Genomic DNA, 26,572 nt, shown 5'->3' with positions numbered 1-26,572 from the left:
GTCCAACCTCCTGCCATGCAGGAATCACAGCTCAGCATCCTGTTCTCCCAGAGGCCAAGCAGATGTCTGCTGAGGGGCACCCGAAACGAAACCGTCGGCTTTGGGGTCTTTGCTTCAAACTCCCTGTGAAAATTTGCCAGAAATGTTGACTCTGTGTGTGCAAAAAAAATCTATGATGCTGAAATGGGGGACTTCAGAAGTGCCGTTTCTCGTGAATGCTGAATGCGCCATTATCCAAAGAGCGGAAGAAGATTTGAGGCTGCAGGAGATTCTGGGAGAAAATGCCTTTGCGGAGATAAATGCCGCTCCCCAAAGCGAAGAGGTGACCCTCAGGGCAAGATGCTTGACCGCCTCGTGGATTCTGCATGCTGAGCTGATGACGGATTCCTAAAAAATCGCAGCTCCTTTGATGCGGCTCTGCCTCCTGGTTAGGAAAGTTCAAGGGCAAACCTTTTCTGCCCCATTGTGAAAAATGCAAATTCGCTGCCATCAAAGCTCTTTCCCATCAGGTGTGGTGCCCACATTGCTCAGATGAATTAGACTTCGCTTCACCCCTCCTTCTCTCTCCCCAGCCCTGGTTTTTGGTCTCTATCTCCCAAGCGCCTTTTTGCATGGCGGTCCAGTAATTGCCAGGCATGGGGGACTCTCTGCCGCGATTTCCCTGGGACTGAAATTGGTCATTTTATGCATAATTTACAATATGCTGAAAAAAGTCAATACATATCATTAACGGGAAGGAGAGATGGAGGAAGATTTCTGCATTATGAAAATTGAGCCAACTGTAAGCGTCCCAGATGAAGCCCATTGCCTCAGGGAAGACACACACCTGCACACCTACAATTGTCGCTGCGGTGCAGAAAGTTTCGACAAAAGTGGAGAGAGACAAAGCAAGCAGGAGAAATCAGGAATCATAGAATGGTAAAGTTGGAAGGGAATCCCAAAGCTCATCTAATCCAACCCTCTGTGACTAAGGAGTAGCAGCTAAAGAAGTCCTGACAAATGGCCATGCAGACTCTCCTTGAAAGCCTCTGGGGACAGGAGAGACCACCTTCTTCTGAGGGAGTTCCACTGCTGAACAACCCTTACTGTCAGAAAGGTCTTCCTGAGGTTTAGTCAGAATCTCCATTGGTTTGGGTCCTCCCTGCAGGAGTAGGAGAAAGCAAGCTTGCTCCATCTCCCATGTGACAGCCCTTTGGCTATTTGAAGATGGCTCTCATATCTCCTTTCTTCTCCAGGCTAAACCTACCCAGCTCCTTCAACTATTCCTGAGGCTGAGGGGAAGAGGGGAAAAGCTTGTAATTTTCCTGCTCTGGAGGGGAGGACTCAAACCCATGGCTTCAAGTTGTAAGAAAGGAGAATCCAACTAAACATCAGGAAGAACTTTCTGGCAGTAATGGAATGGAACAATGGAATGGACTCCCTCAGGAGGTGGTGGACTTCCCTTCCTTGGAGGTTTTTAGCAGAGGTTGGGTGGCCACCTGTCATGGATGCTCTAGTTGAGATTCTTGCATTGCAGAGGGTTGGACTGGATGACCCTTGGGGTCCCTTCCAACTCTACAACTCTATGATGTTGGAAAGTTAAGGAAGGTAGGAGAGGATCTACAGTATTGTTTTGATATTATCCCTCCCCACTCACACTAGCGGGTAAACAGCAGAGCACATTCCCTTTGCAAGTTATTGGAAGCAAGTTGATGATTCATTGTTGTTGTTGTTTAGTTGTGTCCGCCTCTTCGTGACCCCCTGGACCAGAGCACGCCAGGCCCTCCTGTCTTCCACTGCCTCCTGCAGTTTGGTCAAAACTCAGATTCATTAGCATCCTTTAATTAAGCAATCCTGTCTGGCTTGCCCAGCCTGGATTGTTCCTGGTGAGTTTCCCCTTTATTTCCCTCTTAAAATAATAATAATGACACAACAGTCTTCTTTAAAAGTAAGAATGAAGTTTGACTCACATTCAGTTCCCAGCAGTAATCTGAAAACAGGTTTTACCTTGTGGTTACAGTGAAAAGAAGTCTGAGCTACACCTTGGACTTTCTGCTTGTGGGCTCCATCCTGTTTGAAGAGCTGTGCGCTGGCTAAGAGATTAAGGGTCCAAAAGTCCAAGAGGGAGATGGTTGCATGGCCAGCCCTTTTTATCTGGTCAGTTAGGGCCATTCCCATCTCCCTGGTCTCACACAAGGGGAAGAAACTCCAGAGCAGGTAGGACAGGAAGTATGTCTGGAGCCACATTCCCCTGGGTGTCCACTCTAGGCAACAGGAAAATGTTGTACTTGACTGCTCTGCATCCCACACATGATTCTGTTATTCACCCACCAACAACCCCAACAGCCACAACCCCCAGCCAGTGTGGTGTGGTGGTTAAGAGCGGTAGACTTGTAATCTGGTGAACCGGGTTTGCATCTCCGCTCCTCCACATGCAGCTGCTGGGTGACCTTGGGCCAGTCACACTTCTCTGAGGTCTCTCAGCCCCACTCACCTCACAGAGTGTTTGTTGTGGGGGAGGAAGGGAAAGGAGAATGTTAGCTGCTTTGAGACTCCTTAGGTAAAGGTAAAGGGACCCCTGACCATTAGGTCCAGTCGTGGCCGACTCTGGGGTTGTGGTGCTCAACTCGCTTTACTGGCCGAGGGAGCCGGCGTACAGCTTCCGGGTCATGTGGCCAGCATGACTAAGCCGCTTCTGGCGAACCAGAGCAGTGCACAGAAACGCCGTTTACATTCCTGCCGGAGTGGTACCTATTTATCTACTTGCACTTTGATGTGATTTCAAACTGCTAGGTTGGCAGGAGCAGGGACTGAGCAATGGGAGCTCACCCCGTCGCGGGGATTCGAACCGTCAACCTTCTGAGCGGCAAGTCCTAGGCTCTGTGGTTTAACCCACAGCACCACCTGAGTCCCTTGAGACTCCTTCGGGTAGTGATAAAGCGGGATATCAAATCCAAACTCTTCTTCTTCCTTTCAGCCCTACAACATCCTTCTCGGGGTGAGGCAGCCAGAACTGCCCCCAGCATTTTGTGTACAATCCCACCAAAGATTTGTATGACGGCATCATGATATTGGCAGTTTCCTCTTCCTAATGATCCCAAGCGTGGAAATCCATCCTTTGCACAGCTGCTGCATGTTGGCAATTTCGCTGGGATTGCCAGGGGTCGTACCTGAGACCCCCCATGCGCAAGACATGCACTCTCCCCCGCCGAGCTAAGCCTCCTTTCCATGAGATGATGCATCCCTCCTGAAATAAAAAACATTTCTGCAATTCCCCCGAAGGCTGCTGTCGCTCCTTGAAAAGCCCTTTCAATGCAAATCCTCTCCGTAAGGAGCACCCTGTCAGAATCCTGCATCTGGAAGCCGTTACAGTCAAGGACCCCATGCCTGGCCCCATGGGGAGTGCAGCCATTTTGGGAAGCTGTTAACACAGCAAAGGGCCCGGGGCTTCTGGCGTGGCACCTGGAACATTCAGCACATCGATAAACAGAAGCAAAGCCCCCCTCCCCTTCATACCTGCTTTCAGGTTAATTCAAAAGCCCATATTTCCCACCCTCACAACGCTGGCTGACTTTCAGAGGCTTTCTGCCTCCCACCACCGTGCCCAGTGCGGCTACAATATCTCCAAAAGGATACAGTGCCGGTTTCCTGCTTGTTTCCTCCGTTACCCTTAAATTGTTAGACAAATTGCTCTGCACACAACGAGATGCAAATAGACTAACCCAAGTGATGCACAAAATGCCAATTTAATTGAAGTAATTCATTTAATCTAGTTGGTATTGAGCATGGCAGGACCTGCAAGACAATTGAGGAAGCGCGAGTCATAATGAAGATGAAAGCCTTGCAGGTACTTCAGGACGTTTTAGGCTTGGCTCTTGAGAAATCGGCGGGCGAAGCCTTAGTGGGGGGCTCAGCTCACCCAGTGGAAGCCAAAGGAGCCCCAGAGTTGGTTGAGAGCCATCCGTTGGTACCTGTGGCTCTTGCTTACCACATTGGCAGGGGGGTAAGGAGACCTGGAAATGCTTGCAGCACACAGTTAATCTGTGGAACTCCCTCCCACAGGAGGCAGCTATGGCCACCAACCTAGAGGCCTTTGCAAGAGGGTTGGACAAATTCATGGAGGTGGAGAGGGCTATCGATGGCTCCTACCAAAGATGTCTCTGCTCTGCCTGCACAGCTGGAGGCAGCGATGCTTCTGGCTAGCAGTTGCTGGAAGCCACGGGAGGGGAGAGGGATCTTGTGCTGGATGCTGCTTGAGGGTTTCTTACTGGGGCATCTGAGTGGCCACTGTAAGAAGAGGAGGCTGGCCTGGATGGTCCCCCTTTGGCCTGGGGTCGGGCTGGCTGGAGTCAGACACAGGTCAGCACAAAAGACGTAGGGCTCTGTTGACACTGAAGGCAACTATTCATTCAAAGAAAGAACATGCGACTCAGCAGCACTTCCCAGTAGCTCTTGCCCCTAATGAGCAGTTGCCAGGACTGAAGGTCCCTGCTGTGATGGCCTGGGACTCGGGCTCAGACTCAGAACCAGAGGAGACTCAGGCATCATCTGAACCAAGTCTGGGGCCTGATCCTGAAGAGTGCCAGTCTGCACAGGTTCCCCTGCAACAGGCACCAGCTGGGCTGAGTCAGGGGCCTGAGCCTGCCCTGGCTCCAGATGCAGGGATGACCTCCTTGCCTCCAGCTGGGCCATCACTTACAGCTGCTCCACTACTGGTTGGGTCAGGGGAGGCTGAGGTGGCCCCTGAGTCTAGTCACCCACCGACGTCTCCCGAGCTGCAGAGACTGAGGTCTGAGAGATGGAGAGACCTGAGGACTCGCAGGAGGAGTGCTCGCCTTTGGGCGAGACAGGGAGGTGAGTCACTGGGGGATCAGGACCGGTGGTTACCCTGACAGAGATAAAAGGCTGTTGGACCCTGTCCCAGGTTGCGGGAGCAACATTGCTGTGTGCCAGATCCTGCCTGAGATCCTGCACCTGTCCTTCCCTGGTTTCCTGCCTCATGTCCTGCCTTGGCCCTTTCGGACTGACTCCCAGAGGAACCTTTGGATTCTGGAACGGTCCTGGGCCACATTTCAGGGGTTACCCCTGGGCCCAGCACACCTGCCTCCCACCCTTTCTAAGACTCCTCTTCTCCCAGATGTTTCCCAGGCAGTCTCAGACTGTGGTCTCTGTTCTGCTCTCTTCATTATTCTGCGATTTTTCGGAGACCGGGGGTGAGAGGAGCTCATTGCAGCCTGAGAGGGAGACTCAGCAACCTCTTGACTCCCCCTTCTCCTCTGCGTCAGCCTCAGAGTCTGAACTGCTCCCTGTCACAGATTCCTCCCGCTCACTAAATCCCGTTGCCCCTACAGCACCCAGCACTTCCCCCCAATCCTCCTCCTCTGACCTCTTCTGAGTGTTCCACCATCAACCACAGGCTCTGAGCCTCTCTCCTCTGGGATTTCCCTTGGGGGGTCCCCAGCTGGCGCCTCCCACCACCAGCAAATCCCTGACCTCAGACTCTCTCTTTTTCTCTCTCTAAATAATATTTATTACTTTTAAACACTACAAAAAACAAAACAAAAACAATACAATACAATACCAAAACACTACATAACACTTAACACATTAAACTAACAAAACAGAATAAAAAACACATCAAACAACATCAGATCAACATCAAACAATTTCAATATCTTATCTATCCTTCACTTATTTCAAGGACCTCCTCGCACCTCCCTTTTTGTATTCCACTTCTATTAATTGTTTCAGCAATTCCTTTCCATCTTCCACTGTTTTCTACCCTATAATTATCTTAACACATTCTGTCCTTATTTTTTACTTTAATGCTCTATTAATTTTATACCTAATTCCTTATAACATTTCTACTAAAGCCATATAACTTCATTCCAACATTTTTCTAACATTCATTAATTTTACAATATTTCTGTAGATAGTCTTTAAATTTTTTCCAGTCGTCTTCAACCGACTCTTCTCCCTGGTCTCGGATTCTGCCAGTCATTTCAGCCAATTCCATATAGTCCATCACCTTCATCTGCCATTCTTCCCGGGTGGGTAAATCCCGTGTCTTCCAATACTTCGCGATAAGTATTCTTGCTGCTGTTATTGCATACATAAAAAAAGTTCTATCCTTCTTTGGCACCAATTGGCCGACCATGCCCAGGAGAAAGGCCTCTGGTTTCTTCAGGAAGGTATATTTAAATACCTTTTTCATTTCGTTATAAATCATCTCCCAGAATGTCTTAATCCTTGGGCATGTCCACCAAAGGTGGAAGAATGTACCTTCAGTCTCATTACATTTCCAACATTTATTATCGGGCAAATGGTAAATTTTTTTGAGCTTGACTGGTGTCATGTACCACCTATAAATCATTTTCATTAAATTTTCTCTTAGGGCATTACATGCCGTAAATTTCATACCTGTGGTCCATAACTGTTCCCAGTCAGCCATCATTATGTTGTGTCCAACATCTTGTGCCCATTTAATTAAGGCTGATTTCACCGTTTCATCCCGAGTGTTCCATTTCAACAGCAAGTTATACATTCTTGACAGATTCTTAATTTTTGGATCTAACAATTCTGTTTCCAATTTTGATTTTTCCACCTGGAAACCAACTTTTTTGTCCAAATTGTATGCCTCCATTATTTGGTAATAATGGAGCCAATCTCGCACTTTGTTTTTCAATTTTTCAAAGCTCTGCAATTTTATTCTGTCTCCATCTTGTTCCAGAATTTCCCAATATTTCGGCCATTTGGCCTCCATATTGAGTTTTTTCTGTGCCTTCGCTTCCATTGGTGCCAACCTTATATCTTATCCAAACATTAAACAATGCTTTCCTAACAATATGATTTTTAAACGCTTTATGTGCCTTTACCTTATCGTACCACAGATATGCATGCCAATCTCAGACTCATCTTGGTTCCTTAAGGTTACACACCAGCAGAGTGGATGGGGATAATCACACTTTGCCCCTGCCCCCAACTCATTGCTTTTTGCATCTTTCTCCACGAGCAACATGTAGCCATGGAAGCAACCCCCCCCCACCTCCCATAAAAAATTAGTCAGGGCTTGTACGGCCTCGACTTGTTCAAAGGTCTGATGGAACATGAAGGTGAAGGCAAAATTCACAAAGGAAAGGTTGTTTCAGTGTTGGAAGATGTTTTGGTTCAGAAAGTAGATTCGCTTGCTTGCTTGCTTGCTTGCTTGAGCTTTTGCACAAAGCAGACAGTGAGGTGAGCAGGATTCTTGGTTAGAGGCTCCAGAAAAAGCAAAACCGTGTTGTTCATCTTTTATTCACACTAGAAACCTCTTTGGTTTTGTAGTCAGATGATCGCAGAACAACAGGCAAAGGCTGCACTTTAAATGCTGCCACGACTCCTGCAATTCCTCTGTGGGCTGAGAAGGGACCACAAAGGGGGAGACAGACATTGGAGTCACTCCCTGCGCTTGAGTCAGTGAAGGATGACCACTTGCTGCTCCTTGACCCTGGGACAGCCTTCGGAAATGCTCTTTGATTCTAAGAACCTTGCAAATAATTCACACCCCCATCCCCACCCACAAAAGAAAGAGCCCCATCCAAGATGGAAAGCTTTTCGGATCTCTTTCCTTTCTGATTTCCATGCGAACAGATTGTGGGAGAGAGGTTTGGAAGACAGATTCTTACTGTCTCATAGCAGAGTTAGGCACAAAGGCAATTGCTCCAAGTACGGTAGAACTTGGGTAGATTTGCTTCCGCCCTCACCCACCCATAAACATACATTCCTCGCAAAAATACTGAAATAAATCACAGACACTTTGATTTTGCAAACAAGTACATCTTTTGCTCACAGAGTTTCCAAAAGTTACAGCCAACCAGCTTCCATCCTATGGCAGTAAAACAAAGATGAGAAAAGAAAAGAACTTGGTTTACTTACCAAAAAAAAGGATTGTGCAATTGTCAGGGAACTGCCATCAGAGCATCAGGTGGTGGAGGGACTCAGGCAGGATGAAAGAGACTCAACTGCTGAAGCAGGGACCAGCAGGGGGAGGAGTGGGTCTCTGAGGGAATGCGAGCAGGAGGGAGGGCTCAGGGAGGCTTCCAGCGAGAACAGTGGGGAGGTATCGGAGTCTCCCATAGGGAGACCCATACCTCGCAGGAAACTGTCACGCCGTGAGTCCAGGAGACGCGTTTCCGTTAAGGAACTTCTTTGCTGGAAACGCTTCCGCAGACAGCCACTGTCGGACTCTACTAGTGACTAGAGCAGACATGTCTGAGGAGCTCCGTCACACACGGAGGTTTGTGGGGGCGCACAAACTCTGAGGGAGCACGTTTTCACGCACAAGCAGCTAATCAAACCCTCATAGCAGTCCGACAGTCTTTGTACGCTGCCTGTGCAAGAGAAGGCATCATGAGCGAACCAACCGGAACCGGAGGAGCAGGGGCTGGAGCTGGTCCAAGCTTGGAAGATAGATACCGAGCGTTGGAGGTTCAACTGGCCCTGCAGACGGCGAGGCTGGAGGAGAGAAGGGCTCAGGATGCAGACAAGAAGGGGAGAGCCACTCAATTCCCCAGAAAGGTACCAGGATTGGTGCAGAAATTTGGGGGGGACCCCAAGGACTACCATGCTTTTAGGACAGAGATGCAATATGCCCTTAATGTGCAGTTCGATGAGTTCCCTGATGAGGAATCGCGAGTTGCTTTTGTAATTGGGCATCTTGAGAAAGGGGCTAGAGACTGGGTTCGACCCCTAATGGCAACGCACAATGACATACTAAAGGACACAATGAAGTTCTTTCGTGCAATGGATATCATGTTTTCCAGCGATATTGAGGAAGGGGTGGTGCGCAGACAGCTAATGGCTTGTAAGCAGGGGAGTCGATCTGTCCGTGAATATTGGACTGAGTTTACCATGCTGATTCACAGACTGAGTTGGGATTTATCGGCGGCACCCGTTCAAATGCTATTTGAAGAAGGTCTTTCTTCGGGGGTGAAAGACGAGCTGGCACGGAGCCCCAGGGCGGAGTCTATGGATCAGCTGACCAAATCTGCGCTGACCATAGGAGCGCGGCAGGAGGCAAGAGCCTTGGAGAGGCGGGAAGGGAGAGGGGAACGTTGGAAGGAGTTCCGCATTCCAGACATTCCTGAGCCAGCTTTCCCGCCGGCAGAGCCGATGGAAATCGGAACAGCGCGCGCGCGCGCATTTTCAAAAACCAGCGAGGGAGTTAAGAAGGAGGGAAAGGGCCCCCGGAAATGCTATCTCTGCCAACAGCCAGGCCACTTTGCCAGAGTCTGCCCCCAGAGGAAGGAATGGCAAGGGATGGTGGGAGCTGTTGAGGGGGGAGAAGAAGGGGGAGCGGAGCAGGTAAAAGCCAACGCCTGGTTGCCACAATTGGGGCACTGCAGCCAGGCCAAAGAGCAGTGAAAGTGCCCGTGCCAGAAGCTCCTCGACCTGCTCTAGTGATTGAAGTGTCGCTAGAGCTGCAGAATGGGCACCCCCTAAAAATAAAGGCGCTATTGGACTCAGGCAGCTCCTGCAATTTTATGAGCAAGGAGTTTGCTGCTGAACACCAGATACAGACCATCCCTTTAAGCAACCCCCTGCAGGTGACCACGATTGATGGCAGGGAGTTGTTGGGAGGAGGAGTCCGCTTGCAGACTGTCCCAATGATAATGAGGGTGGCAAGGCACACAGAACTGATAGCGTTTAATGTGGCCACCCTGGGAGGCGCTCCCATTATTTTGGGAATGAGCTGGCTAGCTCTACATGATCCGCTGGTTGGCTGGCATCAAAGAGTGGTGTCCTTTGGTTCAGCACATTGCCTAGAACACTGCAAAGGGGAGAAGGGTTCAGTAGGGGCCCAAGCCACCCTAGCAGGGACTGAAGTAATGGGGAAGGTGAAGGTACCACCACAGTATGCAGATCTCAGCGACGTGTTCAGCGAGAAGGAAGCTGACCAACTACCACCTCATAGACCCTTTGATTGTCAGATCAATTTACTCCCTGGAGCACAGCTTCCCGTGGGCAAGTTGTATGCCATGTCAGACAGGGAAATGCAGGAGTTGCGAGGGTTCATTGACAAGAACCTGAAGAGAGGCTTCATCAGAGAGTCCAAAGCAGCAGGGGGGAGCCCAGTGTTCTTTGTGGACAAAAAAAATGCGGACAAGCCGAGACTTGTATGTGATTTTAGGCGGCTGAATGCAGTGACTGAACCGGTGGCGTTCCCTATGCCCAGAATTGATGATATTTTGACCATGGTGAGGAAGGGAAAGATTTTCACAAAGCTGGATCTAAGGGGGGCGTACAACCTGATACGCATAAGGAAAGGGGATGAATGGAAAACCACCATGTTTACCCCTTTGGGGGCGTTTGAATACCTCGTTATGCCATTTGGATTACAAGCAGGCTCCGCGTGTTTTCAATCTTTTATGAACCACGTGCTGGGCCCTTTGCTCTACAAGAATTGCGTTGCCTTTCTAGATGATGTGTTGGTGTATTCTGAGAATGAGGAGCAACATGTGAGAGACGTCAGAGAAGTGTTGAGCAGACTGCAAGCCAACAGGCTGTGGGTCAAACTGGAGAAGTGTCGGTTCCATACCAAGGAGGTGGAATTCCTGGGGTACCGCCTGTCAGACAAGGGATTGGCCATGGATCCCGGCAAGGTACAGGCAGTGCTGGAATGGAAAACACCCAAAACCAAGAAGGATGTGCAGAGGTTCCTAGGGTTTGGAAACTTTTATCGTAAGTTCATCCGCAACTTCGCCCATCTGACGGCGCCCATCACTGACTGTCTCAGCAGTAAGAAGAAGTTTGTATGGACGGCGGAGGCGGAGCGAGCGTTTGAGGAACTGAAAAGGGCCTTCGCCTCTGAAGAACAACTTCTGCATGTGGATTTACGAAAGAAGCTAAGGGTTGAAACAGACGCATCTGACAGAGCCATAGGGGCGGTGCTTCTTCTGCAGCCGGGGAAGGAGGAGTCGGAGTGGCGTCCGTGTGCCTTCTTCTCGCGGAAGCTGAACAAATCCGAGAGGAACTACACGGTGTACGACCGAGAACTGCTTGCTATTCATGAGGCGTTCCGGAGATGGAGGCATCTGCTAGTTGGTGCACAACATAAAGTGCAAGTGTGCACGGACCATAAAAATCTAGAGTACTGGAGAACGGCGCGAGTGCTCAACCAAAGGCAGTTGAGATGGGCCCAAGAGTTCTCCAAATTTAACTTTGAGATTTGTTATGTGCCAGGCCCAGAGAATGTTAGGGCGGACGCTCTCTCACGCAAACCTGAATATTTGGAGGGGGAGGGAGCACCCGAAGAAACCCATATCATTCCAGAGGACCGCTGGGTGTGTGGGGGGACTTTGGTGGGGCAAAGGGAATTGGTAGAGGGTACGGTGCAGGATGCATACGCCCAGGGGAAACTCAGGGATCTCAGAGGGGAGGAAGACAAACCCGGTGGTTTTGAGGAGAGAAATGGGGCATTGTATTATAAGGGAGCGTTATATATACCTGAAGGGGAATTGAGGGAGAAAGTACTCAAGCAGCTGCACGATAGCCCCACAGCAGGGCACTTTGGGCAACACAAAACCATGTGGCTGGTTACCAGGGAATTTTGGTGGCCCAAGGTCAGGGAAGATGTGCGGGAGTATGTGAGAGGGTGTGAACAATGCCAAAGAGCCAAGGGGGAGAGGCAGGCGCCGGCTGGTTTATTAGAACCACTGCCCACACCTGAGAGACCGTGGGAAGCAGTGGCAATAGATTTCATGACTGATCTGCCAAGGTCTAGAGGGAAAACAGCCATCATGGTTGTAGTAGACCTGTTAACTAAAATGGCCCACTTCATAGCCTGCTCACATGCGGTTACAGCAGAAGAAACCGCCAAATTGTTTGTAGAGAATGTGTTTAGGTTGCATGGCGCCCCCTTGAGGGTGGTTTCAGACCGAGGGAAACAATTTACTTCCAGGTTCTGGAGGAAGCTCATGAGCTTACTGCATGTAGAGGTTAATTTCTCGACGGCCCGTCATCCTGAAACCAACGGGCAGGCGGAAAGAGCAAATGGGGTTCTCCAACAATATTTGAGGTGTTATGTTAATGACAGAGAGAATGATTGGGTGGAGAAGCTGGCGTTGGCAGAATTTGCCTACAACAATGCAGAGAACGTGTCCACGGGGATGAGCCCCTTTTTGGCTAATCACGGGTGCCATCCCAGAGCCTTCCCTGGGGGGGAGGGGGAGAACTGGAGCGTTCCAGCTGCAGAACAGTTCGTGGAAGAAATGGAAGCGATCCATCGCCAGCTCCAACTCAACTTAAACAGGGCTAAGGAGGAATATAAGAGGCAAGCAGACAAAAACAGAAGGGAAGGTGAAAGCATCAGGGTGGGGGACCAGGTGTGGCTGTCAACCCAAGGGTTGCCATTCAAAGGAGGTTGTAAGAAATTAAGACCCAAAAGGCTGGGTCCGTTTGAAGTCATACAGCAGGTCAATCCAGTGGCTTTCAGGCTCCGGTTACCGAACCACATGAAGCTGCACCCAGTTTTTCACAGGTCGTTGCTGTCACCGTATAGAGGAGACAGTGAGGGGAGGGTCACTAGGGGACCAGCAATGGAGGAGAAGGAACACAGCTACCATGTAGCGGAGATCCTCGATTCCAGGTGGAAGGGAGATCAAGTAGAGTATTTGGTAATGTGGGAAGGGGAACCGGAGTCGGAAAACACCTGGGTTAGGGCAGAGGATGTCAATGACGAGGTTTTAATAGAGACTTTTCATCAGAGGTTCCCACGTAAACCTCAGCCTGTAGCGAGGTTCCGAAGGGAATACTTTGCCACCACCGACGAGGAAGAGGAGTTGGAGGGGTTCCCAGATTCTGAAGAGGAGGAGGATTCAGCTGGCCAGGACGACGATCGATGGAGAGAATTGTTCGAGACGTCAGAAGATGAGGAAGATTCGTTTCGGGGTTTTAGCCCTTCACCTCCCAGGGGGGAGGAATTGGGAGGGGGTGAGGGGGGCCCTGGAGGGGAGGTGGATGTCAGGGAACTGCCATCAGAGCATCAGGTGGTGGAGGGACTCAGGCAGGATGAAAGAGACTCAACTGCTGAAGCAGGGACCAGCAGGGGGAGGAGTGGGTCTCTGAGGGAATGCGAGCAGGAGGGAGGGCTCAGGGAGGCTTCCAGCGAGAACAGTGGGGAGGTATCGGAGTCTCCCATAGGGAGACCCATACCTCGCAGGAAACTGTCACGCCGTGAGTCCAGGAGACGCGTTTCCGTTAAGGAACTTCTTTGCTGGAAACGCTTCCGCAGACAGCCACTGTCGGACTCTACTAGTGACTAGAGCAGACATGTCTGAGGAGCTCCGTCACACACGGAGGTTTGTGGGGGCGCACAAACTCTGAGGGAGCACGTTTTCACGCACAAGCAGCTAATCAAACCCTCATAGCAATCTTTGGGTTAGCAAAGATGCAGGCTGTAAAATCTCCTTTTAGGAAGTTCACTTGCAGGGAGCCATGGCCACATGGCTCCTTCTTTGCTTGTTCCAGGAAGCACAAAGGGAAAAGAGAGAGAAAGAGGGGAGCAGAGGCAGCTGGGAGATGCTCAGTCACACTCACTCGGATAACTTGATCTCTGGGCTCAGGTTAACTCTTTCGTGTTCACAAGTGTGAGTCAATAACTGTAAATTACAACGCTGATATTTGTAGAATAAACGTATTTTGACCCATCGTATTCAACATTGTCTTTGGACCTGAAGCTTCCTTGACTGCTGTCACACTTAAGTGCTCTCCAGCACCCTGTGCTACTGGCAACCAGATACTGTTTGGTTCTATGTTTCTGGGCTCCTGCAATGCCCTGTCCAGTCTCTTCTGGAGATGGGGCCACTGCAAGCTTTCTTAATGTTTGATCCTTTATTGTGGTTTTATAATTTACGGGAAGCTGCTCAGAATGGCTGGGAAACCCATTCAGATGGGTGGCATCTTAATCATCATCACCATCCCCAGGCATGTGGCTGCCCCTGGAGGAGAGGGGCATCTTCCTGAAAGGGTTATGGGGCCTTCTGGGGAAAGAGACCCCATTGCCAGGCCTTTCCAGACCTCCATGTCTGATGGGTGGGCATTGAGGGACAGGGTGGTGGAGTGCATGACTTGGGGGGCTGGGCCAGCTGGCCCGGCTGTGCTCCCTGACATCCATGGTGAGATCCCATGGACTGGTGATCCCACCTGCTCTCTCGTCCTGCTGGTTGGGGGTGGGGCTTCAGAACCATCGATTTGACTTGATCTGACTTGATTTCAGTTATGTGCCGCTTTCTCACCGTGAGCTGTTCCCAAAGTGGCTGACAGGAAACATTCAAAACATCTGAATGGAGAACATCAGAAATACAAATATACAAGTAAAGTTAAAGGGACCCCTGACCACTAGGTCCAGTCATGACCAACTCTGGGGTTGCGCACTCATCTCGCTTTACTGGCTGAGGGAGCAGGCATACAGCTTCCGGGTCATGTGGCCAGCATGACTAAGCCGCTTCTGGTGAACCAGAACAGCGCACGGAAATGCCGTTTACCTTCCTGCCGGAGCGGTACCTATTTATCTACTTGCACTTTGACGTGCCTTTGAACTGCTAGGTTGGCAGGAGCAGGGACTGAGCAACAGGAGCTCACCCCGTCGCAGGGATTCGAACCTATGACCTTCTGATCGGCAAGTCCTAGGCTCTGTTGTTTAACCCACAGCTCCACCCGCATCCCTACAAATATACAAACAGTAAATTCATAGAATCATAGAATCATAGAATCACAGAGTTGGAAGAGACCACAAGGGCCATCGAGTCCAACCCCCTGCCAAGCAGGAAACACCATCAGATTCAAACGATCAAAAATCAACCATTTAGCAAACACAGAATAAATTCAATGATTACAAAAACAAACAAACACCCTGTAGCCTTAAGTGCATAAATACAAAGCAAAAAATGAGAGTTAACCAGCCATAAAGTTTCTGATGCTGGTCTTGCTTCCCTCCAAGGAGCCTGGCTTAAATACAGCTCAGAGGAGAGGGGTAGCTGACAAATCCTGGCTCCCACATTCTTATTCCAGAGGAGGCTGGCAGAGGCGAAAGGCCACAACCCTGGCAGGGAGCTTGCAATGTGTGGCCAACATGTCACCCAAGCCTCGTCCCACCTCAGGCTGTTTGTCCAGCTCAACAGGTGAGCATCCATAATGGCTGAGCTGAGTTGCTAGCTGAAATCAGGCCAGGCTCCAGGCTCCAATCTGCTTCTGCCTTCCACCCACCCTAAATCTTCTCCCTCTCCTCTCCTCTTCAGACTCCTGACAGGCTTACACACTTTTGCTTTTAGGCTTCCCTGCCAACTGCCTCGTTACAGTCAGATCATTTTAGGACACTGCCTAGCGACTTCCCCCAACAATTATATCTCCTTAAAATACCCGCGGACTTCGAGCAGAAGAAATGGTCATGGAAAGGGGGCCAGTCGTGCACGATCCCCTTCTCTTGGAGGAAATGGTCTAGCGATGAGCACATCAGCATGACCAACATCTGGCCAATGGGGGTTACTCATCCATACCTCACCAAGCAGGATGAGAGCTATCGGCTGCTACTTTGTTTTTAGTACACATTTCATAGGAACATATGAAGAGCCCTATTGGATCCAGCCAGTGGCCAGCAACGTCTTCTCATGGCGGCCAGCCAGATGCCCATCATGGGAAACCTACAAGCAGGACCTGAGCACAAAAGCATCTCTGTCCTCCTGTGGTTTCCAGCAACTGGCGTTCAGAAGCATTGCTGCTCCAACTGAGGAGGCAGAACATAGCCATGGTGGTCGTCATGCTCCCCTAAAATACATGTCTTTGTAAGCACTTTGGGCTGCCACACACGCGTCTGCAAGAGCTGGGGAAGAGAGGTGGGGGAGGCTGGCAAGTCCACTTGCCCATCCCAACCTGGCAGCCCTGATGACCTTGAGGTCTGTCATTTGTTAAATTGGGCATGTTAATTCATGTCATCACAATTTTACTTGTTTACCTTATGATAGAATTGCTTAGTTGTTCATTGGTCCTGTTTATATGATTTTGGAATTCCTGTATATTGCTTTTCTCTGTTTGTTTTCATTGCTTCGTTCCGCACTCTTGGACTGAAAACATTCCACAAAGAGTGGACTATAAATACAGTGAATAAACGAATAAATTTGTGTGAACTCTTTGGCTGCAGAGCAGCATGGCAGAATGTGATGATAGGCAGGTTTCAAAGGAGATCTGGGTGCTACAGTTCATGCACTGGTGCAACGGGGTGTGGGGCAGATCATGAGAACCTAAGAAGAGGCATCTGGATCAAGCCCTTGCCCATCTAGTCCAACATCCTGTCCTCACAGTGACCAACCAGATGCCTGAAGCAGGATCCGAACACAAGACCCTTCTTCCCTCTTGTATTCTCCCCAACTGGTATTCAGAAGCCAACTTGCCAATCAGAAGGTCAGCGGTTCGAATCCCTGTGATGCAGTGAGCTACCATTGCTCTGTCCCAGCTCCTGCCAACCTAGCAGTCCGAAAGCACACCAGTGCAAGTAGATAAATAGGTACCGCTGTGGTGGGAAGGTAAACGGTGTTTCCGTGCGCTCCAGTTTCCGTCACGGTGTCCCGTTGCACCAGAAGCAGTTTGGTCCTGCTGGCCACATGACCCAGAAAGCTGTCTGTGGACAAACACCGGCTTCTTTGGCCTGAAAGTGAGATGAGTGGTGCAACCCCATAGTCGCCTTTGGCTGGACTTAACCATCTAGGGGTCCTTTACCTCTACCTTATTCACAAGCATTGCTGCCTCTGACCGTGGAGACAGAGCAGAGCCTTTGTGGCTAGGAGCCACCCACTGCCCTCTCCTCCCCCATGAATTGGTCTGTTCCGTTTGCATTAAAGTGTGAATCAAGTATTTCCCTGGGAGCTCTTGTGTCCTGCTGAGTGGAAGCACCTGAAAGCAAGAGCTTATGTGGGGTGGGGGGGGGGAGTAGTGTGGGGTTCAGCCAGCCACAGATGGAGGTAGGAGGAGAGGAGGAGGAATTCCCCCGAGGAAAGAGGCTGCAGTCTTTTTTCAACTTATTAAGACTAACATATTGATCAAACCCTGAACTTCCAAGAATAAATCAATGTTTTATGAAGGGATTATCCCAACCCATTTCTCGCTCGCCAAGTGCCAATTAATCACCCAGGGAGCTCCTCACGCCTCTGCTGGGGAAATGAGCATCCAGTGCCAACCGTCTTCAGCGCCCAGGAGCCTCCCAGGGATGAGGACAAAGTGCAGGAGAAGAGCCTGCAGGATCCGGCCCATGGCCCCTCCAGCCCTGCATCCTGTTCTCATAGCGGCCAGCCAGATGCCCCAGAGGGAAACTGGCAAGCAGGATCCAAGCTCAAGAGCACGCAGCTCCCCGCAACTGGTATCCCTCTGATGGTGGAGGCAGAGCAGAACCATCCATAGCCCTCTCCTCCTCCTTGGATTTGTCTGCTGCTCTTTCAAGCCATCCAAGGTGGGGGCCATCATTGCCTCCTGCAGGAGGGAGTTCCATAAGAGAAGAAGAAGAAGAAGAGTTTGGATTTGATATCCCGCTTTATCACTACCCGAAGGAGTCTCAAAGTGGCTCACATTCTCCTTTTCCCTTCCTCCCCACAACAAACACTCTGGGAGGTTAGTGAGGCTGAGAGACTTCAGAGAAGTGTGACTGGCCCAAGGTCACCCAGCAGCTGCAGGTGGAGGAGCGGGGAATCGAACCCAATTCACCAGATTACGAGTCCACCGCTCTGAACCACTACACCACACTGGCTCCCATGAAGGACTTTATTTTCTCAGTCCTGAATGTTCCAGCGTTCAGCTTCATTGGACGTCCAGAAATTCAAGTGTTACCAGAGAGGGAGAAAAACCTTTCTCTAATCACTTTCTCCATGCCAGGCATTATGTTATAAACTTCAGCAGTCCTAGCCACTGGCCACACCAGAAGGGACAGACAAGAGTTGCAGTCCCAGAATCATCTGAGGGCATTTTGTTGGCTATCCCTGTCTTACTTTCTCATTTGCCATGACCTGAGAACTCTTCCTCAAAAGAGCAATTGGGTTTTCCCCAAGTAAGTTCCACTTGCAGTAGTACACCCATCAAAGTAGACTTCCTCCCTCCCTCCCTCCCTCCCTCCCTCCCTCCCTCCCTCCCTCCCTTCCTTCCTTCCTTCCTTCCTTCCTCAGATTCTCCCCTCTTCCCATCCTTTCTCCTGACCACCATATGTCTTTGTGTTGTATTTATGTTTCCGGATAAAACTGTCAGCGTAACTCCAAAAACAGAGAGCAAAAATAGAAATCCCACACACTGCTAATCTCCACATTAAAATGTCAACACCAGTCTTCAAATAAGACGGGAGCGATAAATATTTGTAGATGCCTCTCAAACCCCCACATTCACACCTGCAGGATTAGGAGCTGGCATTTCTCAAGGAACATCCGGGAGGACAAGGAAAGGATTTCTGTGCATGCTTGGGCATAACTGTCCATGGACCTCCTCAATAGTTTGGAAAAGAGGCAGATGTCTTCCTAAGTCTGCCTGAAATGGCTTTTGTGAAGAATGGTGGAATCGCATCTGGATATGGGATGCTGTGAGACCCTTTTCTCCTGCAAACATTTCCACCTCCTTGTTCATAGGAATTGCACTTTTGGGATGCCAAAGCAAATCATCTTCATTTCCAAGCTGAATTGTGGCTGTGCATTACAAGCGAATGGCTTTGTTCTTCTCCTGACCAATGGTCATCCAACCTCTCTTTGAAACCTTCCAGAAAGGAGAGGCTACCACCTTCCAAGGTCATGGAATCATAGAACTGCTGTAAAGTTGCAAGGGACACCAAGGGTCATCTAGTCTGTCCCTGAAATTCAGGAGTCACAGCTAAAGAATCCCTGACAGATGGCCATCCAACGTCCATTTAAAAACCTGCCATGAAGGAGAGTCCACCACCTCCTGAGACCTCCCTGCTTTTCAGAGAAGACCGTACCAAAGTTTGCAGGCCTGGTATGAGGCAAGCTCCTACATTCCTAGCATGGGCAGAGAGCCAGGATCCATGTGGACTGGATCCAAAGAACCAACCTTGGAGAGTCCAGTCTACTGCTCAGGTGGCAGCTGTGGCCTCTGCAATCTACTGCTCTCTTTCCCCCTCTCTCTCTGCTGGGGGAGCCTTGAAATTCGGGTGCCCAAATTCCAATTCTGTCTGGCAAAATTGGGGCAGTTGAAGGATTTTTCTCTTCTTGGCGGGAGGATCCAATCCTGCACCATGCTAGGCCTTCCTTCCACATAAGGGCAGCAAGCTGCTTGCAAAGGAGCAGTGAGTGGAGCCACACAGGATCCGTCCCTCAACTCCACAGCTCCGTCGTTTCCACCGCCCTGCCTCATCTCTGTGCAAAAGCCATGCTTCATCCAGCCTATTCAATTAACTACCCAGGGCCTATTTTTAGAGTCCTTCAGCTTGCAATGTGAGGAGGAGACAGATGTTCCAATGCAAAGATCCATAGACTGGGACAGATGTCACCTGAATGTCAAGCGACGGAAGAGGCTTCTCTCACCTTGACGGCTCCTTGCAGAGGAGCAGGGAGTCGTTCACACAGGCCGTGGGGCTGAGATAGCTGGGATCCCTCCCACTGCCCCACAGAGCGGGACCTATGGCTGCAAAAGTGGAAGCAGAGGCTCCAAAAATGGCTGGAGCCAACTGAATGGGGAAATGTGGTTCTTGCAACAGGAGGACTGTCTCTCCCCCAACCCTGTGCCCTGGGACTGAAAGATTCCTCTCTCAAAAGTGGTCAGGAAGGTTATCACAAGGACCAAATGTCAGGGACTCACGGCAAGCTCACTGCAAAAAGAATGTTGCAGATTTGGGAAAGGTTCAGGAAAGGGCAGTGCCCCCATCCTGGAGAGCAAAATAGATTCTTAGTTGTCTCTGTCTCTGAACAGTGGCAACTCCGTGTCCAACCACTGTCTCACGCTGCTCCCTTCCTGCCCTTTGCCATCAGGTCCCAAGGTGGGCGACCACAATATCACACAACAAAAAGAATAAAGCAAATCAAATGCTTGCAACCACAAAGCAAGAAAAGTGCAAAAGCAATTCTTTGCGTAAAAACATTGCAGACATTTAAGACCCATTTCGTGTACAGCGGAACCTTGGTTCTGAAACTTAATCCGTTCCGGAAGCCCATTCCAAAACCAAAGCGTTCCGAAACCAAGGTGCGCTTTCCCATAAAAAAGTAATGCAAAACGGATTAATCCATTCCAGACTTTTAAAAACAACCCCTAAAGCAGCAATTTAACATGAATTTTACTATCTAACGAGACCATTGATCCATAAGATGAAAGCAATAAGCAATGTACTGCAGCATGTACAATCAATCAATCAGTAGCTGAACTGGGTTCCACACAGGCACAAAAACAAAGAGCCACAAAAACGCAAAATAAATAGAAAAAACACAGAACTCAGCATAACACTCAAAACGGAAGCATAACACTCAAAATGGAAGCGCAACACTCAAAACGGAGCACATTCAGCTTCTGAAAAAAGTTCGCAATCCGGAACACTTAGTTCTGGGTTTGCAGTGTTTGGGTTCCATGTTGTTTGATACCAAGGCATTTGAGAACCAAGGTACAGTCATATCTTGGTTGTCTAATGCCTTGCAACTCAAATGTTTTAGCTCCTGAACGCCGCAAACCCGGAAGTCAGTGCTCCGGTTTGCAAACTTTCTTTGGAACCCGAACGTCCAACGTGGCTGAGGCGGCTTCCAATTGAATGCAGGAAGCTCCCGCAGCCAATAAGAAGCCGCGCCTTGGTTTTCAAACGTTTTCAGAAGTCAAACAGACTTCCGGAATGGATTACATTTGAGAACCAAGGTACGAGTGCATAGTAAAAACAATTTTGACATACATACAGGCTGAGATAAAGAACTCCGCTGAAAAGTCTTGTTGGAAAGAGGACGATCTTCACTTAAATGCCTAAAATGACCACAGCAGAGATTGTGGCTGTCCAACATTCAAGGGGAAAGGAGTTCCAAAGGATAGGCAGTGCTGCCACACTAAAAGCCCCGTTTTTATTTTATCCTGCAAATACCAGCTGATCAGGAGGTCCTCAGCTGCTGAGAACAGGGATGAATTGTATCCTGATCCCAAAATGGTCACAGCCCAAGGTGGGAAGAGGCTCTCCCAGCCACTGAGGGTCCCTGGGCCACCATGACAGAGATGGATGCAGCCGCGCCCCAGACTATCAATGTCCCGTTAACTGGAATAATAGGCATTGCACTTGGCTCACACTAGGTGGCTCTCTCTGCCAACACTGAAGTCCTGGTGACGTTTTTGCTTCAAGAACAGGTCTGCGCATGCTCTGCCTTCTTTTGCCAGGAGTTGCAGCTCACTTCAGTGGGACAGGAATGCCGTAAAAACTTTGGACCTTCACCAGACTGATGAAGCATTGCCTTCTCCAACAAACGTGAAAAGGAAATAAAAAAATTCCTTCCAGTAGCACCTTAGGTAAAGGTAAAGGGACCCCTGACTATTAGGTCCAGTCGCGGACGACTCTGGGGTTGCGGTGCTCATCTCTCTTTACTGGCCAAGGGAGCCGGCGTACAGCTTCCGGGTCATGTGGCCAGCATAACAAAGCCACTTCTGGCGAAACCAGAGCAGCACATGGAAACGCCGTTTACCTTCCTGCCTGAGCGGTACCTATTTATCTACTTGCACTTTGGCGTGCTTTCAAACTGCTAGGTTAGCAGGAGCAGGGACCGAGCAACGGGAGCTCACCCCGTCGCGGGGATTCAAACCGCCGACCTCCTGATCAGCAAGCCCAAAATGCACACGAAAGCTCATACCAATAACAAACTTAGTTGGTCTCTAAGGTGCTACTGGAAGGAATTTTTTTATTCTGTTTTGACTACGGCAGACCAACACGGCTACCTACCTGAAACGTTAAAAGGGACACCAGAATTGGGGGGGGGGGTATTGCAGTGGGCTGGACTAGATGACCATTGGTATCCCTTTGAACCCTACGACTCTATGTGCCTGTTTAAAAATCATGGTAAAAAGGGCTACCCTGTCACTTTTCATCACTTTTTATTTTCTTGTAGCTGTGGCCATTTTTATTGGACTGCTCTTAAATTTGGCACGTCCATAGACCTCATAGATTGGCTTTGAAATTGGAACTGTCCACCAAGCCAAACAGCTCATTCCCGGAGAAGCTCAAGAGTTTGGTGGGATTTGACCTCCTCCTTGGAAGGGGCCGAGGGTGAGATTGTTGCCGACTCCTTTGCCCCACACAAGGTGAAGGCAGGCGCATCTGTAAAGGTCCAACTGGATCGTTTCCTTCACCCTAGTCATGCCCATTTACAGCAGAAGAAAGGAAGGAGGGAAGGTGAAAAGGAGGAAGAAAAGCTGAAACTCAGCACTCAGCCACCCAACATTCGGGGCCCAGATACTATTTTGCACCACTCCATTCTTTGTAGGGGTTCCAGGAGTTGCCCCAGGTTTGGTTTCCTTGGAATGAAGGTCAGCGAAGACTGTGGTGCCTTTTGGAAATGTGTGTTTATTGCACATAGATACAACCTGAGCAGTCCATGGTGGTCCATCTGCAGCTGGACCACCAGACGTCTTCATCTGCCCCGGCTGCAACAAAACATGTCTCTCCCACATCAGTCTCTACAGCCACAGCAGATGTTGAAAATGTCCAACAGCTTCCCCTCATCCCCCAAAGGCCCCCTCCTCCACTGTCTCCTGGGACAGACAGATACCAAAAACCCGAGCATAGGATGGAGTGGCTCACAGCATCAACACCCCAACAGATCTCGCTTCTCCATTCGTCATAGCTTTGGATCCAGCACAAAGCAAACAGGTCTCTGTGTCTCCATCTTCCAGCCTTCTTCCAGCTCAGCTCTCATTGAGCTCTTTCTGGATCCTGTTCTCCTACCTCGCAGATAGCTGAGGGAGTAGAGGAAACGCCCTTCATCCTGGAGGGCCCCATCCCTGAGTTCTAGATCTTGCAACCTGGCTCATTCTTTTGGGATGCTGATAAGGACATTTCAGTGGCCAAGCAAGGTCATTGTCTTCCAAAGAAACTTATCTGACCAGATCATCAGTAGAATAATAAAGTCATAGAATCATGGAATTTTAGAGTTGGAAGGGACCGAGTGGCCATCTAGTCCAACCCCCTGCAATGCAGGAATCTCAACTCAAGCATCCCTGACAGATGGCCATCCAACCTCTGCTTAAAAGCCTCAGATGAAGAAGAGTCCATGACCTTCCAGGAGACTGTTCCACTGTTGAGCAGCTCTTCCTGTCAGAAAGTTCTTCCTGATGTTGAGTCGGAATCTCCTTTCTTGTAACTTGAAGCCATGGGTTCGAGTCCTCCAGAGCATGAGAAAACAAGCTTGCTCCCTCTTCCATGTGACAGCCCTTGAGATCTTTGAAGATGGCTATCCTGTCTCCTCTCTGAGATTCTAACCCTCCCTGAGTACAGGACCCCAAGAATTGGAATATAGTCATACCTCTTGTTACGTTCGGTTCGGTTACGTTCTTTCAGGATATGTCCCACGGCGACCCAGAAGTAGTGGAATGGGTTACTTCCGGGTTTTGCCACTCCCGCATGCGCAGACGCTCAAAATGATGTCATGCACATGCGCAGAAGCGGCAAATCATGATCTGTGCATGCGCAGACGCAGGTTGCATTCTGCTCGTGTTGCAAACAGGGCTCCGGAACGGATCCTTTCGTAACCAGAGGTACCAATGTAACTCAGGGCATCATTTAGACTGACTCCTGCCCAAGCCCAATTTCGTACATTAATGCTTTCGTTATCTCCCTCTGTACTGTGGGTATTCATCAAAGGCTGTTGCTTATTTCAGTGGATCAGTATGTTTTCTTCCCAGAAGCCATTTCTTCAGAGCTCCTTCCACTCACCCTGCCTGCCTGCCCTTCCAGATTTGCAGAAAGTCCCATGGGAGGAGGAGTGAGCTGAGGATGTCTTCTCCTGGGTTTTAACCGAAGCACCTGGAAAGGCTGCAGAGGGCAGACCCCTGGTGAGGCACATTGTAGAATGTGAGAAGAGACCCTCCCAGACATCCCTCAGGGCCTTCGAAAGGAAGCGAAGCACAGCAAAATCTCGCCCACCATTTGCATTTCACCAGAATTGCCTCTCTACTTTCCCCCTCATTAGCTGATGGAGAATGGCTGAAAAAAGCCTGGAGCATTTATTATTATTATTATTATTATTATTATTATTATTATTATTATTATTATTATTATGGCACAGTTCTGCTCTCCCTGTTGCCCAGCATGGAAGGTTTCTGCTTCAGGTTGGGATAGTGCAGAAAGCAGAGGAAGATTTCCAGCAGGACCCAAAGACCTGCTGACATATATATTCAAAAATCAATTTGCAAAAGAAAGAAAGAAAAGCCCAAAGCATTTCATTTTTCAGGTGCTTTCATTGCGATTCTCCTGTGGTGCTCTTGATGAAGAATCTCGCGCCATCCGGACTGGACTTGGAAGACAGTCACCGACCAACGCCCCCACCCTGGGCCACCCTCCTTAAACTGCAGCCACCCACCCACCCACCTCCGTGGAAGCATCTGCTGGCCTGACTTCTGAAGCAACTGGGGAAAGGAGCTTCTGCCAGCCCGTGGCTCCAGGACCCGAGAAGCAAATCCATCGGCAAAAAACGCTCCCATGCTCCCAGCTGGCGAGTAACCCAGAATCGCAGCAGCATTCTTCGGAAAGGAGAGGAGGCGAGCGAGGGAGGGAGGGAGGCAGCTGCGGGCAGCTTCAGCGCAAGGCCTGCTTCCTCCTCTTTTGCTTTTCCGGATGCTGGTCCTGCACAAGAGACAATTAAACCCCCATCGCCGCTGGCTGGGATCCCCATTTCCCTGCAAGATGGTGTTCTCTCTCTCTCTCTCTCTCTGCAGCAGGAATGCAGGATGCTGTTCTGCCTCGTCCCCCGGGGTCTTTCTGACAGACTCCGTGGCTTCCCTGGTAAGGCATCCATCGCAGGCAGGCAAAAGGCGAGACCTGCGCTCAGCAGCAGGGGAAAGAGACAGTCGCTGCTCGTTTTCTTGACCTGCTCAGCGGAAAAAGCCAACAGAGGCAGCAGTGGCAAACGTTCCATCCTGCAAGAGGCTCCTCTGTCAGTTGGAAACGGGTTCCTGGTCAAGGCAAGAAGATGAGGAATCAATGCTACAGAAAATAAGAAGGATCCACCCCTCAGCCAGAACAACGGGGAGAGAGCCACAGATTTTGCAGACTTCCTTCATCAGAGCATCAGAAGGCGCTGCTAGATCAGGCCAAAGGCTTGACTGTGTGGCTCAATTTTTGGTCGAGTGGGATAAGATGTGTCCTTCTGATAGTATTATTTCTAGCATTTTTTGGAATGTTGTATTCTCCACGTGTCTTTTTGTTTTTAATGTGGCTCCACATTGATTTTACCTGCTTGCCTTTCCCCCTGCTGATAAGTTGCTCTGAGACTTTTTTTGCATATAGAATCATAGAATCGTCGAGTTGAGAGGGACCTCAAAGGTCCTCTAGCCCAACCCCCTGCAATGCATGGATCGCTGCTAAAGCATCTCTGACAGATGGCCATCCAACCTCTGTCAAAAAAACTCCAGTGAGGGAGAGCCCACTTCCTTCTGAGGGAGTTTCTCCACAGCCAAACACTTCCTACTTTGAAATATACTCGGAGTCGAGTGTGGATTTCATGTTCTTTATTCAGCTGATAGTGGAAGTTCCCCCAGAATGTCTGCTTTATATACATTATTTACACAATGGGCCCCACGTGATTGGCTAATTCCGGGATTCTCCTGTAGGCCAATCAGGTTACGGATTCACTTCCACCTGGAGCTAGATTGGGTGGCTCCTGTGGACCAACCGGACTGCTGCATTCTGGATCCTATGGTTCTAGGACCAATCAGACTGCTGCATTTTGGCTCCTATTCAACTCAGTACATAACATACTCTCAGAAAGGAATGTTTAGGAAGCAACCAACAAATGCAAAACCTTAATAATAGTAAGAGTTAATCATGTGAATTAAACTTGGCATCTGATGCCTGCCCTCCCGCTTGCCTCTGTCATGTTTTCTGCTCGGGTTTCTCTCTGGGCCGTGCTGCTTTCTCCTGCCCCAAACCGATCTTTGCAGACATTTGGCAAGTGGATCCATCTGGCAGCGATACAGGTTATTCTCTCTGTTATCTCTCGATGACACCGGAGAACTGTCACTCGTTGCTGCAAGCGCTCCTTGTTTCCAACACAATGGAGCTGTCAGGCGTTTTGCAACTCATCAGTTACTGCAGCCTTTTCCAGGGGAAGCCACAGCCCCCAATCCCTCCTTGGGTGGGTGGGAGGAGATCACTCTTCCTCTTTTCTCCAGTCTTCAGCACTCCTTCGAGTTATTTTGCAGAAGCCAAACTCTTGCTGCCAGGTGCGGTGTTTTGTGGAATTGTAGAATCACAGCAGTGGAAGGAACCCTGAGAATGATCTATCCCAGGGGTCAGCAAACTTACTGCGCCTCGGGCCGGTGTCTCCAGTGCCCATCGCACGGCAGGCCAGAGGACGGGGGAGAGCGTGCCCATACGCGTTTGCACACGCTATTTCCGGCGCATTTC

The 26,572-nt window shown here is 49.7% G+C and overlaps 1 long non-coding RNA gene across 1 annotated transcript in view; it reads right to left on the bottom strand.

Moving 5' to 3' along the window:
• LOC308588249 overlaps window positions 1-23,437 on the bottom strand; it is a 665,218-nt gene extending 641,781 nt beyond the window's left edge. The window contains exon 1 of the long non-coding RNA XR_014008607.1: window positions 23,225-23,437. This is a non-coding gene — a long non-coding RNA (uncharacterized lncRNA). The remainder of the gene's footprint in view (window positions 1-23,224) is intronic.
• Window positions 23,438-26,572: the final 3,135 nt, after the last annotated feature.

The sequence above is a fragment of the Podarcis bocagei genome (genome assembly GCF_964188305.1).
Source record: "Podarcis bocagei genome assembly, chromosome: 1".
Lineage (NCBI taxonomy): Eukaryota > Metazoa > Chordata > Lepidosauria > Squamata > Lacertidae > Podarcis > Podarcis bocagei.
This window is presented reverse-complemented; position numbering and strand designations above follow the sequence as displayed.